Source organism: Triticum aestivum, chromosome 7B (genome assembly GCF_018294505.1).
Source record: "Triticum aestivum cultivar Chinese Spring chromosome 7B, IWGSC CS RefSeq v2.1, whole genome shotgun sequence".
Classification (NCBI taxonomy): domain Eukaryota; kingdom Viridiplantae; phylum Streptophyta; class Magnoliopsida; order Poales; family Poaceae; genus Triticum; species Triticum aestivum.
In genome coordinates this window covers 335,948,121-335,962,111 of record NC_057813.1, presented here as the reverse complement: position 1 = coordinate 335,962,111, position 13,991 = coordinate 335,948,121, and the positions used below count along the sequence as shown (strand labels likewise).

The following is a 13,991-nucleotide window of genomic DNA, read 5'->3' as shown; positions in this document are numbered from 1 at the left end:
TGCATGTCAGTTATTGTACACAATGGAACTGAACATGTAGAACAAAAGAGACGAGCCTTGCATGGCAATAAAATTTCATGCAGACGTCGCTCCATGGTGGGTGCAAAGGCAGCCCCCCCTCCACCCATTTCAGATTGTAATTAAGAGGAAGATAACTGTTCTAAGTGGGATTCAGAAGGAGAAGACCACTCCTATTTACCCCCTGAGGTCTTTGCTCTAACTTGGCATGCTGATATTGGTAATATCATGCATATGGTGCCTTGCATTGCTTACTTTATACATCAAATATGTCATCTGCTTAGTTTAGACATGCTTTTCGTGAATGCCATATGTTTAGTTTCTTTATCGTATATGTGAATCGTGCAATGCCATCTTGTTTAGACAGGCATCATATATGTGAATTTTGCAATGTCACCCTGGTTAGCTAGTCATCTTATATGTGAATTATATCATGCCATCATTTTTTATTATGTATTAAATTTGTCAACAATTTTAGTACATTCAATTACTCTTCCTGTGCATCAACCATTTAACATGGTCATGGAAAAATCTGGAGTGGTTGACACAGCACTGTCTCCACCACAGAGCACCCAAACACGAGCAGTTAGTAAGGCAACTGCAGTGCCCAAAGCACGAGGACCACCACTCCGAACCCCAAGTCAACGCTTAAAGAAGAAGAAGAATTGTTCTCAGGTCAGGTTCCGTAGCTATGGTTCATACTCCTTTGCTCTTGCATCACTGTATTTACTCATACCAACTAATTTCAAATTTGAAGGATGCAATTGAAACTCCAATGGTGCAACAGGAATGTTTTAAACATGTTTCTTTAATGTGTTTGTTGTTGTAACTTGCTCTATGTTGATTTCAGTTTCAATTGAATAAACAATTATGTTCACATGCCATACAAGTGTTGTTATTGCTGTGTAGTTTCCCACACATATATTCTTTCGATGTTGCTTTGTATTAAATAGATATGATTTGAACTGTATCTATCTTGATTTGCCAACATAAACTAGAATGATATAGACCATACAATGACCATACTACATAGATATATGTTTGTTTCATGTTGTTATCATGTACACCTTACTACTAAACTGGTTTACCAAAATGAGTTTCATAGACAACATGGTAAACTTGTGATGTGTCTGTTTGTTTCTCTTTTAGAATGCGGGTAAAATATTGGAGAAGAGTACCCCGTTATGCAATGTAAAGGAAGTAATGCTGATAAGGTTCAAGATAGTGAGACATCCCTGTTGGTCTCCAAGAAAGCTGATAAAAACTATATTGAAGACACTGAGACAACCCTAAAGTCCTGATTTGATGTAGTGTTCGAGTTACTAGCCACTACCGCTGGCACCAACTCTTCGAACTTGCTGCCTGAATCAATTCAGTTTCTTGAGTCTCAACTTCAAATTGAAAGACATTGATCAGATGTTCTACGACATGAAGTCGAAGGACTGAGGAAGTCCCTGCGGAATTCAGGTGAATACTTTCTGTTGCAATAGCAAGCGCTGGAGGATTTAAGAGCCAAACAAGAGAAAGTTAATAAGCTTGCTAAGTGTCTTGTTAGCATTACGGGTACCCAGGATATTTTTTCTTGAGCTCTTCTGAAGTGGTTTCAGTTCTGGACTTGTTTTGCTGCAGAGTTTATTTGCACTGGTCACCAACTTTGACAACCAGTGTATGTGATATGCTGCTTTGTTCCCTATATTTGCACTGGTGGTGAACTTTGATGCCCAATGGATGTAATATGTTTGCTAGTGGCCGCAATAACCTATTTTTAAAACTAGGCCACAATAACCATGGGCTACATATTTACTGTAGTGACCATGGGCATCCTACGAGCCATAGAAACAATGGGCCTTCTATGGGCCGTAGAAACAATGGGCCTTCTACGTGGCGTAGCATCAATGGGCCTTCTACGGGCTGTATGATCGATTGGCCAAACATGGGCCAATAACGAACCGCATTACGGGCCATAAACGGGCTAGAGTTGGAATCATCCGTTCATGGGCCGACCATAATGGGTCGTCATTTATCATCTATATTTGATGACGCTATGAAAATGGCCCAACAGATTAATAGGCCAAAAACTGGCCGACTGTAACCATGGGCTGAATTTGGCCCACAAGCACAAAAGGCCAGTAACGGGTCATAAGTAACCGAATGCTGGAAATGATCCCAAGAAATAAATGGGCCCTGAGAAGGCCGAAAGGTAACACGAGATGGAAATGTCCCAATGGAATAATGGGCCGTTAATGGTATAAAGCGATACACTATTCATTACGGGCCAGTTTCACCACGGGTCGTTAATGGGCCAAGAGTTACAAAGGGCCTCATGTGGGTTGAAAGATGTCATGGGCCATACATGGGCCAGAAGTTATAATGGGCCGGAATCATATTGGTCGGCCCAGATGATGCTACTGGGCCTAATTTGGATAGGCCGTAATGGGTCGTGACTAAGCAGGCTGTAAATGGGCTATATGCGAACATGCCGTTAACAGGCTTTCCATGGGCGGGTCTGCTACCTTTTAACCAAGTCAAACAGGCTGGCCTTTTTACCGAAATGGTCCTCTATTGGGCCGTGCCACGTGTCGACATATCATAGGTGCCTTCGGTCCAATGAGTGGATGACATCTATCCCAACGGTGAGCCGACACGTGGTTCCTCTAGCCATTGAGAATTTTACACGTGGAAAATCCCCATTGGTCTGGGCTGTTAACGGGTTATCGGATCCAAACCGAAACCCGATAGCTTAACGGTGACCCGTTATGGTGGATGCCACGTGTTGGTTACCCTTGACGAAAGCAATTCTATGACGCATGATTATCGCCGTGGAAGTGGACACTTCCGTGATGATAATTTTGGTAATGTCATGGAACACTTCTATGATAGCACAGGTATGACTATCTTGATTCTGTCATAAAATCGTCATGGATGTACATGCACGAAGAAAACGTGACCTACTATGACAAACATGTATCATCACGGAAGTGTATTTTTTTGTAGCGTATGCATAAGTGGGTCATTACTCTCCACCTCGATCAGACCTGACTCGTTTTATTTTATTTTCAAGAGGGTTCTCAACTTCTGCCTTTAGATTCTGAAGTAGTGTAGAGCCTCATCCTTATTATTTAACAAATACACATAGCACAATCAAGTGGAATCATCAATCAACATCATGAAATATTTTTTCCACCTTTAGTCAACACACCATTCATCTCGCAAAAGATCTGAATGTATGAGCTCTAGTGGTTCCAGGTGTCTGCCCTTCGCAGGCTTGTGGGGCTTATGAGGTTTCTTAGCTTGCACATAAGCATGGTGCTTAGAGCCTTTGGATAGAGTTAAACTCGGGATTAAATCCATCTTGGCTAGCCGTGTCATACAACCCAAGAACTTGGCAATGCTTTTGACCATCCCAACATCTATAGTTGAGTATTCCTGTTAGCACAGATAAAGAAAGAGCATGATTACTATAATAGTGGCACTAGTTGAAGCAACTTCATTTTCAAAATGAGAAAATATTGCGATAGAATAGCTTTACTAAAAAAATACAATGTTAGCATAGTATGACAAAGCCTGATCATGTGGATAAAAGACAGTACTGACCTGTGTGAGATGACTTTGGGAGATCAAGTTATTCTTGAGGTCCCCATTCTTGCCATGAAGGCGATTCATTCACATGTATAAACAACCTTAGTGTGGCAGTATAAGGAGGAGCATCGACTCATTCCAACCTATGTTTTGTGTAGCTCAACTAAATTTATGGCACCCGCCATGCCGCGAAGGAGAGAGGGGGCCCGCGCCACCTCTTAGGTAGGCCTGATGGACTCAACTAGTTCAGTACACATGCTATGTGATTGATGCACATGGACTTGATTCCGCCGGATATGCCTTCTGCAAGTTATCTACATTGGAATGAAATGGTAGCTAAGACTGTAGCTCTATTTTAAATGTATTATTACTTCATTTTATCAGTGGCAGTAGCGGTGCCAAAACATTGCCTCAAATTATTAGTGGCATTAAATTGAGATGCAAAAACAATATCATTCTTGCGTTCTCATAGCAGTGCCAAAACAGTAGCACAAGATCACTAGCTGGATGCAGAGTCAAAATCAACCAAAAGGGAACATACCCGATCATGGGAACCATAACTAAGAGAGGGGCCCTACGCTGCCATGATGGTAGGCCTGATGGACGCAGCCACTTCAGGACTCGATTCTCCCGGATACGCCTTATGCATGTGGTGAACCTGCAGCTCCACACGGATGATTCAATTCATGTCCCCTTTTTGTGCAGTTTGCCTAAAATGAAGCAATGTTTGCATCATGCCGCTAGCAAAAAGTACTTGGTCTCATGAGCTAGCAACTTCTTCTTTATTAGTTGCCCTAAATTTGAGCAACATTAAGGTTGGATGTAATGTTCATGCAAGGTGCAACTATAATTTGCTTATCCTTTTGTGCAGTTCCATTAAAATCAAGTGCCATTATGGTGATGGTGGCGGCTAATTGAAAGAACAAGTGCTCCCTGGGTGATTTTGGCAATTCATGACAACATATCTCTTGTTGGACTAATACTTGTACCTAGTGCATTTCAGAAAAGTTCAACATTGGAGTGGCATGGATATGGACGAGAGGATGTGGAACCCCTTCAAGATGCTAATGAGAAATATTGGCAACAAGCTCAAGACTCTACATTTTCTATTTTAGTGATCCAAGATAACATTGAGTCCACAGGAAAGCCAATACTATTAAAAGGGGATGACATGTTGCTTAATGGCTGGCTTGCTCAAAGTGCTTAGTGATATGCTCCAAAACCTTCAGACACTTTCTCACATCCACATATGTCCTAAACCTAAATGTCAAACTCGACTCCGCCGACATTGTCTATCCGGTGCCACTGACTTTCATCTTATTCAGCCACTGCCAAACCCAAGTTACTTCTGTCTCACCGATGGGATCTCGGTCTCACCGAGATGAGCTTGCAAACTCTCTATGATCTGTTGCAACATTTTCGGTCTAATAGAGTTTGTGCAGTCGGGCCCACCGAGTTTGCTTGACCAATCCTCTATTTACTTATTACCAAAATCGGTCTCACCAATGTTGAGTAATTGGTCAAACCGAGTTGAGGTTTTACCCTAAGCCCTGCACATCAGTCCCATCGAGATGACTATATCGGTCCCACCGAAAATCCTAACATTCACATTTTTACCTGTATCGGTCTGACCGAGTTTGTTGATTCGGTCCCACCGAGTTTTGGAATCTGTGTGTAACGGCTAGATTTTGTGTGGAGGCTATATATACCCCTCCACCCACTCTTCATTCACGGAGAGAGCCATTAGAACAAACCTACACTTCCACTACTCATTTTCTAAGAGAGAACCACCTACTCGTGTGTTGAGGCCTAGATATTCCAATCCTACCATATGAACTTAATCTCTAGCCTTCCCCAAGTTTCTTTCCACTCAAACCATCTTTCCACCATAGCCAAATCTATGAGAGAGAGTTGAGTGTTCGGAAGACTATCATTTGAAGCACAAGAGCAAGGAGTTCATCAACAACACGTCATCTATTACCTTTTGGAGAGTGGTGTCTCCTAGATTGGTTAGGTCTCACTTGGGAGCCTCCGTCAAGATTGTGGAGTTGAACCAAGAAGTTTGTAAGGGTAAAGAGATCGCCTACTTCGTGAAGATCTACCCTAGTGAGGCAAGTCCTTCGTGGGCGATGGCCATGATGGGATAGACAAGGTTGCTTCTTCGTGGACCCTTCATGGGTGGAGCCCTCCGTGGACTCGCACAACTGTTACCCTTCGTGGGTTGAAGTCTCCATCAACGTGGATGTACGATAGCACCACCTATCGGAACTACGCCAAAAATCTCTGTGTCTCCAATTGCGTTTGCACACTCCAATCCCATCCCCTTACTTTCTTGCAAGTTGCATGCTTTACTTTTTGCTACTCGTATACTCTTTGCATGCTTGCTTGAATTTTATTATGTATGCTTGAAATTGTGTTAATTTACCACCTCAACTTTTAAAACTTAAAAACTACCAACTTTGTTTGTTGAGGGTCTAATCACCCCCCCCCCTAGACACCTCTTCTCGATCCTTTCAATTGGTATCAGAGCATTGGTCTCCATTGCTTTGGTTTAATCACCAGTGGAGGAAAGTCTACGTTGGGGAGTCTTAGACATAGAGTGTGTATGCTTGATGGAGAGTTCTTTAGTGGGTGGAAAAATGAGATGCTTGGAATTTTTCATGAATATCACTTGAACAAGTACATTACTATCCCTTGTGAACCGCTTGTTGATCCCTTGCATCTTACCCATGATGAGTCTCTTGACATGATTCGCAATCTTAGAGCTGTCAATCTCATCATTAGAGGATTGCCTAGAAATTTGATTGGTCACTTGCCTACTCTTGATGGTTCTTATACTATATGGAGATTTCTTGAGGAACAATTTCCTAACTATTCCTTGAAAAACTTAGATGAGATTCTTCACAAGTCTATTGCTTTGAATAAGATTAATTCCAATGATCCTAAGTTTGGAGATTGTTTATTTGAGGTTACAAATCTTATGCGTGCCAAAGGAGATGTTGGAATCATTAGCAATATTATTTCCGAAGCTATTAGAATTCATAGAGATGAACATTGTCAAAATCATATATCTAATGAATCACTCTCTCTAGGAAATGATCATTTGCAAGATGATGTTGAACATGGATACTATCATGAGGATGATGATGATGACTTTGATCTTGAAGAGTCTATGAGACACTTTGGTCTTATGGCTAATCTTCGCGGCTACATGGCTGGAAGAGGAATGGGTCCTTGATAGTGGATGTACCAATCACATGACCGGAGATAAAGATATGTTTCGTGAGCTTGCTGAAAATGACGGCCCTCGAAAGTATGTCACTTTTGGTGATAACTCAAAGGGTAAGGTGGTTGGCCTCGGTAAGGTGGCCATCTCACATGACAGCTCCATACAAAATGTTATGCTCGTTGAATCTCTTGGCTATAATATGCTTTTTGTATCTACACTAGCTGACTTTGGTTTCAATGTCCTATTTATTAAAGTAGATTGCCAAGTGTTTTGAAGAGATAATCATAAAATGGTCTTTACCGGCATACGTAGAGGTGATCTATACATTGTTGATTTCACTAAAAAGGCTCAACCTAGAACTTGCCTAATTGCTAAATCTTCCAAAGGCTAGTTGTGGCATAGACGGTTAGGTCATGTGGGCATGCAAAACCTTGACAAGCTTATTAAAGGTGATCATATCCTTGGTGTTAAAGATCTCATGTTTGATAAGGATAGACTTTGCAGCACTTGCCAAGCAGGAAAATAGGTTGGAGGAAGCCACCCCGTGAAGAACATCATGACCATGAGAAGACCGCTCAAGCTACTTCACATGGATCTCTTCGATCCCAACACTTACAAAAGTCTCGGTGGTAACTCATTTGGACTAGTCATCGTTGATGATATTTCAAGATTTACGTGTGTGTTCTTTCTCGATCATAAATCGCAGGTTCAAAAGATCTTCAAAAACTTCGCTAGGAAGGCTGAAAACCAATTTGAAGTGAAGATTAAGAAGGTTCGCAGCGACAACGAAACGGAGTTCAAGAATGCCAATGTGGACACCTTTCTTGACGAAGAAGGGATCTCACATGAGTTCTCGGCTACGTAAACACCTCAACAAAATGGAGTTGCTGAGAGGAAGAACCGGATGCTCATTGAAATGGCAAGAACGATGCTTGATGAATACAAGATGCCAAAACACTTTTGGGAAGAAACGGCTGAGACAGCTTGTCATGCAACGAATCGTCTATATCTTCACAAGCTACTCGTCAAGAGGACATACAAGCTCCTCACTGGTAAAAACCCCAAGTTGGATACTTTTGGGTATTCGGCTCAAAGTGTTACATTCTTGACAAGCAACGTCGTTCAAAATTTGCTCTTAAGTCTCATGAAGGTTTCCTACTCGGTTATGGCTCAAACTCTCACACTTACTATGTCTACAACAATTTCACACGAAAGGTTGAAGAGACGGTAGATGTGAAGTTTGATGAATCTAACAGCTCGCAAGTAGAGCAATTGCTAATTGATGTAGGTGACAAAGATGCTTCAGAAGTAATCCAAGACTTGTCTATCAGCAAGATTCACCCAACGGAGGTGAAGGAGAGTACCTCATCTGTCCAAGTGGAAGCCTCAACCTCACGCCAAGGTGAACCACGAGTTGACTTAGAGGCATCCACAAGTGGGACACATCAAGACGATGAGAACGAGGACGTACAACAAGATGAACCTCGACGACCTCCTTCTCCACCTCCATGGGAGAACGATCACGCCAACAACAACGAAGAAAGACAAGAAGAAGAACAAGACAATGAAGAGGATGTTCCACCCCGACCCAAACAAAAGCTATCATGAGTTTGAGAAAGAGTCTCAAGAGATCATCCCGTCGAACAAATCTTTGATGACATTCAAACCGGGAGAATTACTCGCTCTAAAACTCGTTTGGCTAACTTTTGCAAACATTACTCATTCATTTCTAGCATTGAACCTATGAAGGTTGAAGAAGCATTGAAAGATCCGGATTGGATAAATGCCATGCACGAAGAGCTACACAACTTTGAGAGGAACCAAGTATGGACGTTGGTTGAGAAGCCCGATGAGAAGCACAATGTCATTGGAACCAAATGGGTGTTTCGGAACAAGCAAGATGAAGATGGAAAAGTTGTACGCAACAAGGCTCGTCTCGTTGCTCAAGGCTACACTCAATTCGAAGGTATGGACTATGGTGAGACTTATGCCCCCGTTGCTAGACATGAGTCCATTCGCATCTTACTTGCCTATGCCAATCATCATGACATTACCTTATATCAAATGGACATCAAAAGTGCTTTTCATAATGGTGAAATTGAGGAGGAAGTTTATGTTAAACAACCTCCCGGCTTTGTTAATCCTAAGAAACCCAATCATGTTTACAAACTTCACAAAGCTCTTTATGGTCTTAAACAAGCTCCTAGAGCTTGGTATAAATGCTTGACTAAGTTTCTTCTTTATAAAGGGTTTGAAATTGGTAAAATTGACTATACACTCTTTACCAAAAGGGTTAATGGAGAATTATTCGTGTGCCAAATTTGTGTTGATGATATCTGATACGTCCATTTTGCATCATGCTTTTATATCAATATTTATTGCATTATGGGCTGTTATTGCACATTATATCTCAATACTTATGGCTATTCTCTCTTATTTTTTACGATGAAGAGGGGGAATGCCGGCAGCTGGAATTCTGGCTGGAAAAGGAGCAAACGTTGGAAACCTATTCTGCACAGCTCCAAAAGTCCTGAAACTCCACGAAACAACTTTTTGGAATTAATAAGATTTTATGAGCGAAAGAAATACGCCAGGGGGCCCACACCCTGTCCAGGAGACAGGGGACGTGCCCCCCCTATAGGGCGCGCCCCCCTATCTCCTGGGGCCCCTGGTAGGCCTCCAGCGTCCATTTTCTGCTATATCATCACTTTTACCCTGGAAAAAATCATGGGCAAGCTTACGGGACGAAACTCCGCCGCCACGAGGCGGAATCTTGGCGGAATCAATCTAGGGCTCTGGCGGAGCTGTTCTGCCGGGGACACTTCTCTCCAGGAGGGGCAAATCATCACCAACGTCATCACCAATGATCCTCTCATCGGGAGGGGGTCAATCTCCATCAACATCTTCACCAGCACCATCTCCTCTCAAAACCCTAGTTCATCTCTTGTATCCAATCTTGTATCAAAACCACAAATTGGTACCTGTGGGCTGCTAGTAGTGTTGATTACTCCTTGTAGTTGATGCTAATTGGTTTACTTGGTGGAAGATCATATGTTCAGATCCTTTATGCATATTATTACTCCTCTGATTATGAACATGAATATGCTTTGTGAGTAGTTACGTTTGTTCCTGAGGACATGGGTGAAGTCTTGCTATTAGTAGTCATGTGAATTTGGTATTCGTTCGATATTTTGATGAGATGTATGTTGTCTTTTCCTCTAGTGGTGTTATCTGAACGTCGACTACATGACACTTCACCATTATTTGGGCCTAGAGGAAGGCATGGGGAAGTAATAAGTAGATGATAGGTTGCTAGAGTGACAGGAGCTTAAACCCTAGTTTATGCATTGCCGCTACTAGATTTTTCATTATAACTGAGGGTCAAATTACCGTCGGATATTTTAGTTCACCGTCGGATTTCCGTATAACTGACGGTACACCGTCGGCAATCTCCCGTCGGCTATGCTTGGTCGGCCATTACACTCATAGCCGACGGTACTGTTGGGTAATACCTTCTCCGAGGGTAATTAGCTGACGGTGAGTCGTCGGGAATGTTTTGGTTGCCAGCCGGCTCACATAAACTTGAGGACGCTTATAGCTAACGGTTCCCCATCGGATATTTATTTTTCTGACTGTTATTAGTTCCCATCGGCTTTCGCAATAGATGACAGTATATTTGACCCTTCGGGGTTTGTTATAACCGAGAGGAGAGTGAAATCCTTCACGGATTGTTATAAGCGTGAGGAGAATGAAACCGAAAGCCATTATGATAGCCGACTGTGTATACACCCCTTCAGGGATTCCTATGGTTGAGAGCCCAACAAAGACCATCAATATAGAGATTCACCGATAGTGAAGTCTTTGTACGTTTGTTGTATGGCAGGCCATTAGTCACCACTCAAGGATTGCTTTCCACTTCAAATATACTCCCTCCGTCCCAAAATGTAAGACGTTTTTTACACTATGATAGTGTCAAAAAACATCTTATATTTTGGGACGAAGAGGGAGTATATCTCATAATTGCACAATGACACATGACCAAGTAACATATATTATATTTAGCGCAACTTTCAAAATACCATAACCCAAATGACGTGCATCCAAATTACATTGTCCATCATGATCTATCTAGGAAGTTTGAAATGCAAAACAAAATAGTAACTAATATATAATGGTCCAAGCATTATGCCTAAGCTAAAATTGACCAAAACTTCAGAAGTTCACTTTGTTGCATGTCCTGAAGAAAGATCATTAGACTCATCACTCTTCATCACCATATGGACCATACCGCTCATCGCCATATAGATCATGACAATCATCGCCATAGATATCATGACCCTTGCCATAGATCACGATTCCTCCAGTATTGTTTCACATCCCTAAGAAATGATTAGACTAGTTGTAAGGAGATGAAAATGATGTAATGCAGTTGAAATTTAATTGAGCATACAGTGACAAAACTTAGATCTTCTAACTGACTAGTTAGCTGCTATCTAGCAGTATGGCTACATATTTACCTTTTGATCGTTCACATGCAATTTTCAGGGTAACATGAATCAGCAGGAACACATACTCAAAATAATAAAGATTGAGGACTACACGTTGCTCTGTATACTAAAGAAATAATCTACCAATAAACCGAAGTGATTTCAATTTTATAATAAGTTTGCAACAGTTCGGAACACATCATGCTTTTCGAGTTACTTGTAACATTCATATAATTCCAAGCACATGACAATTTTCTAATTAACTGTATTCATCATATCTCCAGAACCCACATGTGCTACAGTTAGACCAAGATGGCCATGTGGTACAGGAAAAGAAATTCCTATATGAGTTCAACAAAATTTTACCCCTCGCACCTTAATTAAGATAGATTTAGTGTAAAGAAAACAGCTAGTCCATAGATAGATATCTCAGTTATGAGCCACATCTAGGAAAATAGGGCACAAGCAGGTGCATAGATTATATATAATAGTACAGTAGTACCACCTAGGCAATGTGGTAAGCTAAGAAATCAGCTAAAATAAAAAAAGAGAAGGTCCCAAAGCAAGTTATCTGTAGCATGGTCTTCAAAGGCATTGTACGCTGACCAAGTGGTCAGTGTGCCTCAGACACAAGATCTCAAACAAAAAATGGAAGGTCGCAAAACAAGGAAGTCGATTGACAGGGCAGTGTTCTTATCAGAAGTTCAGAACTCAATGGTAGTGATGAAGATACATGTATTTTCGCATATATGTTTCTCCATGTGCATGTTGTCTAGAACTAAATTGGCGCATAACTAGATGGGATGTATGGCTAAGAGATGATGGACCAACCTTTTCAGTTTCGTGTTGACAAACATCATCTCGTCCGCTTTTAAATACAACTTCATGTGCCTAAGCTCAAAAGCATTACATTATTGCTCTTCAGATAGGCCCAACTGCCACCTGCATGATAACATAGGAGATGATGTTAACATGCCCGTGGATGCATCAGCTTTAGGAACAGGAGCTAAATATTACAGAAATACTCCCTCCGTCCTAAAATAAGGGCCAGTTCTATTGGGCGATTCTCCCAGAATCGCCCCTCTCCCCAGCTTCTCCCAGAATCACCACTTCATATTTTTTTACAATCCTAGCTAATTAGACCTTAACTAGATAGGATTGTAAAAAAAATATGAAGTGACAATTCTGGGAAAAGCTGGGAAGGGGGGCGATTCTGGGAGAATCGTCTAAAAGAACTGGGCCTAAGTGTCTCAAGGTTAGTATAACTTTGTACTAATGTTAGTACAAAGTTGAGACATTTATTTTGAGGCGGAGAGAGTACAACATACTGAAAAGAAAAGCAAAATCGAGATGAAAAAACTTACAAGTACATCTATAGACCAAAACTGAAGGAAAAAGAACAAGGAATGTACGTACTACATGAATGGAGGACCTCTTCAATGTAAATTAGTTGTCTGACAGGGACTACTAGTTAAGTTATACAATAGTATGAAGTATACATCCCAATCCTGATTGCACATGCTGACACAGTGTCTCTTCTCTTATGTACTAGTACTAGTTCCAACTGCTGCAACTAGCTAGCCTTGATCAAACATACATGCATCAACATAAGCTAGCTATCTCACCTCACTGGCGCCAAATGGCTACTTACTAGTTAATCGAACTATCTTTCAACACATACGCTTGACTTTATTTTCCAAACTAATAGGCTTGCCTTTGTTTTTCAGCAATCATACAAACAAAAAATATACCTAAAGTCCTAAACAGACATGCAAACAACGATGGCCATGGCCTCACTGTAGAACGTGAACCTCACCACCATAGTAGCCCGCCATGGCACCATCTCCTCCATCTCCCCGGTATTCAACTTGAAAGACACGAGAAAATCCTGCACCCCGACCACCAGAAAACAAGCCATCCATTACAACAGCACACATACGCCACACAGATGACCTGCTCGACGAATTGAGCAAAGGAAGTGGCGACCAAACCTGGTACTGGTGGGCGAAGGCGCGAGTGAGCATGGTTCGCTCGGCAACATCAGGTGGCCACTTGGATGAGGAGGAGCTTCAAGAAAGGGCAGATGGCTGATACATGGCGTAGGAGGTGGAGGGATATAGAGCTGACGAAGAAGAGTAGAAGACCGCTGCGTTCCTGAATCCTGAGGAGCGCCGTCGAGCACCTATTGGTTGGGGCGACGAGGCCAAGCCGACCAGATCTGGCAGCGTCGTGGCCGAGGGCTGCTAGATCTGAGGGACATGAAGATCGAGACGGGAGTTGAAGGGAGCAGGTGACGTTGCTGGACCAGGGAGGGCAACAAGGGTGGAGGTGCGCAGCGCCGCAGCCGGATCGACGGGTGACGGCGGGGTTGGCGCATGGCAGCGTGGAAGCGAGAAGAGAAGATGCGGCGTGGGAGGTTTCAGAGGGAAATGGGGCGAGGGATGGGAGGACGTGGGCTCGTGTCCGATAGAAGATGGGTTGTAAAATTTGGTAAGTGGCAACTGGGAAATAATGGCGGGGGGTGAAATGGTTCCTCTTTTTTTTGCTTAGAGGTGAAATGGTTCTTGATACTACCTGATAAAAGGATTTATATATATAAAATACTGTACATGCAACACATATTCAGTGGAAAAAAATCGAAAGTAATTATTTTCAGGTTTCTCATAAAATGGCAACTA

General features: G+C 42.1%; 1 long non-coding RNA gene across 1 annotated transcript; it reads right to left on the bottom strand.

Moving 5' to 3' along the window:
- Nucleotides 1-10,861: 10,861 nt before the first annotated feature.
- Nucleotides 10,862-13,791, bottom strand: LOC123159561 (uncharacterized). The gene is made up of 4 exons (XR_006479780.1): nucleotides 13,305-13,791; nucleotides 13,130-13,201; nucleotides 12,145-12,255; nucleotides 10,862-11,205 (listed from the first exon to the last, which is right to left on the bottom strand). It is a non-coding gene; the product is annotated as an uncharacterized lncRNA (long non-coding RNA).
- Nucleotides 13,792-13,991: the final 200 nt, after the last annotated feature.